Source organism: Mizuhopecten yessoensis, unplaced genomic scaffold (genome assembly GCF_002113885.1).
Source record: "Mizuhopecten yessoensis strain PY_sf001 unplaced genomic scaffold, ASM211388v2 scaffold6169, whole genome shotgun sequence".
Classification (NCBI taxonomy): domain Eukaryota; kingdom Metazoa; phylum Mollusca; class Bivalvia; order Pectinida; family Pectinidae; genus Mizuhopecten; species Mizuhopecten yessoensis.
The window spans coordinates 2,521,937-2,529,879 of record NW_018406415.1 but is presented as its reverse complement, the minus strand read 5'-3'; positions in this window follow the sequence as shown (position 1 = coordinate 2,529,879).

Here is a 7,943-nt window from a genome sequence, read left to right as displayed (position 1 = left end):
TTAATACGAATGGTAAATTTTGCAATCAACACCAAATCCTTCCGTCTTTCTGGAGGCCAAAATGTTGAACTGGCGATGTGCTGGATGCTAGGCAAATACATATATCTAAGTGGAAGAACAACAGAAACACGTTTTATCATACAATTTTAATATTTTGGAAACAGTGTACAAAAATGATGAATTTTCTACAGATCATATCAATGACTACATCGACTACCAGATGTTATATTTTCGTTGTCACTACCCCGTCCGTTCTCTCGTTGAGAAGATACGTGACAGCTGTGTAGCGTGCCAATATGTGAAAACATCTGATGTGTACATCAAGAAGGAGATGCTAACCCGTTCGGAACAGTTACGGTCTTATTTTCCTTGTGCTTTTTTCAGTGGAAATTTTGAATGTTTGAAAGCCAAGGCCTCTGCTAACGGAATGTTGCCGCGGTTGGTGATAATAAGGACGGGTTTGGATAGATAAATAACCCTTTTTCCGATATATGTGAGGTATATGTTGCCTCATAGCAGACTTTTGTTGTCAAAAAATAGCTACAAAACGGTGTCGGAGAATTCCAAGTTTTCATTTAGTAGTGCGATCTGTCCCCACGCCAGACATCTACTAAGTCTGGTGTCAAAGTCAGAGGAAACTCGGGACTTATTTTTGCCTTGATGAAAGGGCGGATAACCTCTAAATTTTGAAGAAATAAAATCACTCCCGGCATTGTTGACAGTGATCAAGGACACATTTGAATAAAATGAGGCAAAACCACGAGCCACAGAAAAGTTCCCTGCACCCCAAATGGTACCCGTAATGTCTCTTGTCAAGATAGGTCTACAACGAGTTTACCCACTTGCTGTTTCTTCTGTTCGTGTCATATTCCTGTATATGGAATTCGAATAAATGCGACAGACACTAGTTTTACCCAACAGTTAACCAAGGCAGACAATCTCAAATTTGATTATTGCAAATTTGCTTGGTGCTCCGATCGACTTTTTTGCAACATCGGAAACGTAGCTTGTGCCTTCCTGCCTACCGGGGTCCAACTGTCTCCAAACATTGTATACTTTGTGTAGATACCGTAGCCGGTCACAAGATCGTGGTTGAGGAAGGATGTCACTCGGTCTGCCATCATCAGGATGTAAACTTAATTCATGGTCATGATCTTTAGAATTGAAAATGTTTTAATTGCACTTCAAACCACAGCTCTTTTTTAAAGTAAACGATTATTTGTTCATTACAAGTAACGTGTGTATCCAGTTCTGATCATTATCAGGCGACCACACACTTCGATTTTTTTTCTAGGAAAAACTGTTCGAGTATTTAAGAAAGCTTTATTCAAGTATGTTTCAGGTGTACTCAGTTGAACGCAAGAATCATCATTCAGTCTGCACTTCTAAATTTCCTATTAGTGAAGCCCGGATTGATATTTTTTCTTTGATTTTGAGTTTGACCCTTAAGCTAACATTGTATGGAGTCTTTCTCATTGGTTTATCAATACTTGAGAGTTTCCTCAACTTTGATATGTTTTAAACAATTACGACCAGGATGATAATGATAATAATGATAATAATGATAATAATGACAATGTTAAGATAAATAAAAAATGCAAAGATTTCTTGAAAATAACAAATTCATGTTGACATGTAAACGGGTATTATGCAATAAATGTGTTGATTGTTAAACACTAAAGCGCTCTAATTTAACCAATTATAAGGGAAAATGTGCAACCGCTTTTGGCCATCGTATCAAGTCGTCTTTAAACCCAGCAACATCTGCTGGTAAGGAAAATGTCTGGGTCATCTACTTGACACAATGGGAAGTAGGTTAATTGCTGAGAAGGAAACTGACTGGTTTATCTACTTATAACCAAGATGGTTAAGTTATCTATCAGGAACGAAGGTGTCCATGTTTGAAGGCTCCACTATACTCAGTCATAGGGACCACTACAATTTGAAAATTAGCGAAAATTAGTAAAAAGTGAAAATTATCAATCCAGGGACGAAAAACGTTAATATCATACCAAATCATTTGAATGGATCTGAACTCAGTTTCAAACACCTTCTTTAACTTTAAGGGAAATTCTGGAACTTAAGATTATATGTTGGAAAGTAATATTGAAGTAAAGAAAAACATTCCTAAACGTAAGGGTTTAATGCAATAGAGAACAATAGGAGCTAAAGACTTGTTTAAGGAAACGTTTGTGAACCAGGGATGCGATTTGTACACAGGGGCATACGTGTTCTAAGGTGTAACAAATATGCTTATTTGTTGATATCTAATCCGCACGATAACATTTCTAGGTTGGTTGCTTTACTATTTTGTTTAGAGATAATTTACCTTATCTGGTATTACCCGAGAGTTCCGATATTAGCTGATATCGGGACCGAGGGTAATAGGGGGTATGTTATAAAATTGTCAAATCATAAACTTTTAATAAACAATGTCAGCTGCAATGAATAGTGTTTATTGTATGATCATTTTGACAGCATATCCTGATTAAGCTCTAAAAATCAATATCATTTGTTATCCTTTATAGATCTAGAAGAAAAGTTATTACAATTTCCTTAAGTTTACAGCCAGGCGAGTGGCTGACTTACATTACCCCACCATATATATGCTCTGCATGATTCACACGAAGTTAACTGTTTCTTCTTTATCTCTGAGCCTTTTAAGCATTTTACATCCCAATTACCATAATTGCAAGAAATGTTCTCATATTGATCGCATGATATTTGTGACAGCACCGGTAGTGAGCAGAGGATATGCCAACAGGTATTGAAGATCGAAATGACTACGTAACGCATATTCCGAATTTTGTTGGGAACACCATTGACATTTTCACAGAGTTAGCCGAAATCCAAACAGAGAAGTACATTACAAGATATTTGAAACACGGGTGACCAGAAGTCTTATTATTTAACCTATCATTAAAATGTATGACAGAGGGTTTAGCGATTTTATTTAGATTTCTAAACCAAATACTATGTAAAACATACAATTTAATGACTCTGCATATTTTCTGTTTAAATTCCGCCGATACATTGAACACTAGGGGGCGCATGTGTATTGTAGTTTAAGCTAAGATGGCGGACAATGATGCATTTGGCATTCTTCCTTCGAGCGAATGAAACTGGTGTAAACCATTACGAAATGTGTCATTTAACACCGGTATAAGCGGATGCATCGGACTATGACTCGACCATCGGGTCTTGTTGATATTGCGCAGTTGTTTTAAAGATAGCTAAAGATTCATTTTTAGGTGCGAGGGTCTTTTTTATTGTAGGATAATATAAATATGATATAGGTGCGAAAAAGCACTTCCGGATTATAAAAAAAATATCCTAAACTAAATGTCGAAACGTCCATATGTTAAAGGCCAATATACATTCATTGTATGTTCAAGCCAGACGTGATACATGACTGTTGCCTAACGTCTTCTTGGCCAGGCTTCCCTACCCTACATGTTCGATGTTCATTATAGCGACTGGACATGTGAACTGGCACACAGCGGTAGTGAGAATCATTGAATGAAAACAACGTGCGTTAACATGTCCAACTTCCTGTTTTGTTCCACCCATAGTAAATAAATATAAACTTTATTTATGTTAAAACAAAATCACTCTTGTTGGCTCGGATGTTAGCGCGCGGGGGTCTTACTGTGGTAGGAAACCAGAGTACCCGGAGAAAACCCACGTGGTCGGGCAGGTGACCCCAAACCTTTTCACGTCCGATCGGGGAATCGAACCTCAACCGCCTTGTTGAAAGGCAAATGCGCTATCCACTGCGCCACACAACCACAAGCGTTATCAGGCGAGATTAAATGCGGCTGCAATTTTCATGTGTTAAGACTAAGGTATTTTCATTGATAATTGCTTGATTTTGCTTTTGACATATGCAAGGATTACTTAAGCGTCCTAAGTATTATTCCGTCAAGTTTTATCCAGTGCCTGTTGGGTACACCAGGAATTGTAAGAAGATATCGGGCCGATGAGATAGCGTCAAGTCCAGACGACATTGCTTTATCACAACAGAACGGGCCTACAGTCAACATCATTATGAAGGTGATTGACCATGAGGTGAGACGCCTAGGGTCAATAACAGACAAAGTCATATCATGAGTGAGCTACTTTGTGATGGTTGGATCAGGAAATGTAGAACGTCATGACGTGTTTCCGCGCTTTGGGTACAACTTGAGTACATCAACTAAGGCGTTGTTAAAAGTACTATTCTGTATCGACACTGATGACGATAATATGACGACCAGGTGTCCGGGAAAGGAACAATGGAAAACAAATATTACAGTGTCAACACACGACCTAATTGTAGCTAAAGGTCGACATGAAAAGTCACCAATGGAAGCGTGGGAGATATCAAAACACTCCAAAGACACCAAGAGCTCAAGTTGTACCAATTTGAACTGCATGGAAACTATCCCGATGTGGAAATGCATACGTCTTTTGCGTTAAGTAAATCAGCGCGAAAATATCCACTCGCGAATGTTTATATAAAAAATATGAAAATATTAGAACGATCCAATACAATTATATTCATATCTTTTGGGGGTAAATGATAGCTATACGGACAGACATCTTCCTGATACGAATATCAAACTATTCCAAAGCATGTTTCACAGATACCTGTCCCACAGTACTATCGGTTTTCGTATATACAGTTACCTCCCCTGAATTTCGTTTTTTGATAAAATGTAGCACAGTTGACCCAAACACATCCGTTTACTACATATAGGTGGCTCAGTCGGTTAGAATGACAGTATCGCAATCTGAGGTCCATGGTTCGAATACCGGTCTAGTCCCACTGAATGGTTACACTAAGAACACTGTTATTTGTTATATTTTGAATATTTTATTTTTATTGTTCTTTCATTCAAGTTCTGCGAGGTATAATTTGCTTTTCAGAAATGATTTATCAAAGCTATTGTCATGCCGGAAATAAAAACAGTTTCTTATGCGTAGTTACAGTTTGGCAGTGGAACAGGGATCCTTAAACAGACCAGGACATATATAACTGTTGGTTATATCCTATAAGAATATAAATTGATATCAAGGAATGAGATAAAACCCAGGACGGATATCCTATTTTTCTCCCGTTCAAGCACAACAAAATATCATATGTATAACCAGAGAATATTGATTACAATATAACGTGTGTCATGGGTTCGAGACCTACGTGGGGCAGTCGTTAGTAACTGGACGGTGTTTTGTTTTCATTTCGGGATTTAGGGATGGTTTATGATTAGGATTGAACAAATGGCTATGCCTTTATCAGTTAAGAAGTCCTGGACATGATGGGCATTCTTTCAGACTATAAATTGACATCTATTTATAATTAAACAGTTTACACTTCCGCACCTTGCACTGGGTAACCACATCTATCCTAATTTGAGTTTTAGCACACTTCATTCTATGCACACTTTACTTAAATTTATACGAAATTAATCAGTACTTTCCATTGTTGTCGACATTTGTGCATTAAATGGGTGATATGTACCTCACATTCTATTTCAAAAGTAGTTGAGATCATTTACTTTTTGGTTTCCAGCGCTGAGTCATAGAAGGGCGTCGAAAAAGCTGTATTTTGAGCAATTTGCTTCTGTCACTAACTTTTTGAGGTACAATCACATGTATGTGTCTTACGATACAACCTTCAATGTGAATTGAAAAGCTGATTGACCGCTCTTGTTTGTCCCTTGAATTGAGGACAGCATGCGCAGGTTCACGTTGTACAATGTACAAATGTGTTTCGATAACAATCCCTATTGATATCCACGGATCCCGGGTTTTAATATCTGTAATGTAACGGTCAAAAGTTTACTGTACTCCAAACTGTTACATCAGACATATTGGCATCATTTTGAGAAAATATTGAGTGTCCCATATAGGTGGTTCCAAAGATCAGTAAAATTAATTATTATTTGACTTACTTTCAGTTAATATCGCAAAAGTATTTTCTCGAATGAATATTTAAATTGTAATATACAGTTGTTTGTCCATATACCTATACTATAATCAAGGTTACTTTTGTGACCTCGGCGCTGATTGTCTTAACTTAACGGACCAATCAGCGCCGAGGTCACAACAGTTAGAGAAAATGGCAGGCTCTGTTCAGTTTTCCGAGTGTCAACCTCACCAGCTAGAAAACTGGACTCGGGTGTCCGACATGATAATGCTAGGCCATACACTATCATACAAGTAAATTGTTTCCTATCGTAGAAACACTGTACCGACATTGAATAGCGGACATGCCGTGTGTTTTGTGCTACCCTTTTGGGATTTCGCGTGTCATCCCGTGGACATCACCGTATCCGACCAATTAAAATTCGACCATTTTTCGATGTTTTATGAAGTCTACCGAAAATTATACTGCATGATATATGGCAAATCATACATCAAATTAAAAAAAAAAAAATCCTGTCGATCTAGACAGATCCTGGCGTCATACTATGAACGGTTATGACAAAATTGCATGTTTTCTGGAACTGGGTCATTTTACTAGGTTTATTAGATTATAGGTAGGTGTATTGACAGACGAGGGTAGTAACTGTGGTTTGTCGTTTATATCGTGACGAAATTTGCACGTGTCAGATTATTTCATGCAAATGAGCAACGCATGTTCTCCCCGTGACATAACAGACCATAGGGTATATGATAGTTAGTGATAAGGCACGATTACGAAATACAACATGTGCGAAAATTTAATCAAGAGTATATGAATTCAGAAACCAACCCCGTCCGAGTGTTACCTGTACTTTTTTTAAACTGTGTTTGGTTCATTTTTTAAGACAGGGTATCTTTGATCTGTTGTGTAGACCATTCTAAGCTTATTAATGGGAAAACTGTTTTTTCAAAAGGGCACATATCCTCGTGTAATTATTCAAATTACCCATTTTGACAGAACAACATGCAAACAATAAAATCGTTACAAAATGAATTACAGCTTATAAACTTAGCAAATAGCAAGTCTAAATAATTAATGTATCTTAACACACAGAGGGATTCGTCCTATATATTGACCAGACGTGAGTATGAGAAAGAAAATATGCTGTCATGCTTTGTAATATTTCAGTAATAGTCCCTATTACAGAGGGGGTTTCTCGAGGTAAGGCTAGTCCCTATTACGGAAGGGGTTTCTCAAGGTAAGGCTAGTCCCTATTACGGAAGGGGTTTCTCAAAGTAAGGCTAGTCCCTATGACGGAGGGGATTTCTCAAGGTAAGGCTAGTCCCTATTACAGAAGGGGTTTTTCAAGGTAAGGCTAGTCCCTATTACGGAAGGGGTTTCTCAAGGTAAGGCTAGTCCCTATTACGGAGGAGATTTCTCAAGGTAAGGCTAGTCCCTATTACGGAGGGGATTTCTCAAGTTAAGGCTAGTCCCTATTACGGAAGGGTTTTCTCAAGGTCAGGCTAGTCCCTATTACGGAAGGGGTTTTTCAAGGTAAGGCTAGTCCCTATTACAGAAGGGGTTTTTCAAGGTAAGGCTAGTCCTTATTACAGAAGGGGTTTCTCAAGGTAAGGCTACTCCTTATTACAGAAGGGGATTTCTCAAGGTAAGGCTAGCCCCTATTACGGAAGGGGTTTCTCAGGTAAGGCTAGTCCCTATTACGGAAGGGGTTTCTCAAGGTAAGGCTAGTCCCTATTACAGAAGGGGTTTCTCAAGGTAAGGCTAGTCCCTATTACAGAAGGGGATTTTCAAGGTAAGGCTAGTCCCTATTACAGATGAGGTTTCTCAAGGTAAAACTAGTCCCATAAACTTTTGACCGTTACTTTACAGATATTAAAATACGGGATCCATGGATATCAATAGGGATTATTATCGACACACATTTGGACAACGTGAACCTGAACATGATGTCATCATTTCAAGGGACAAACAAGAGAGAGCAAAATATGCTGTCTTGCTTTGTAATATGTTCTTATCCGTGATTGTAAAAGACGTG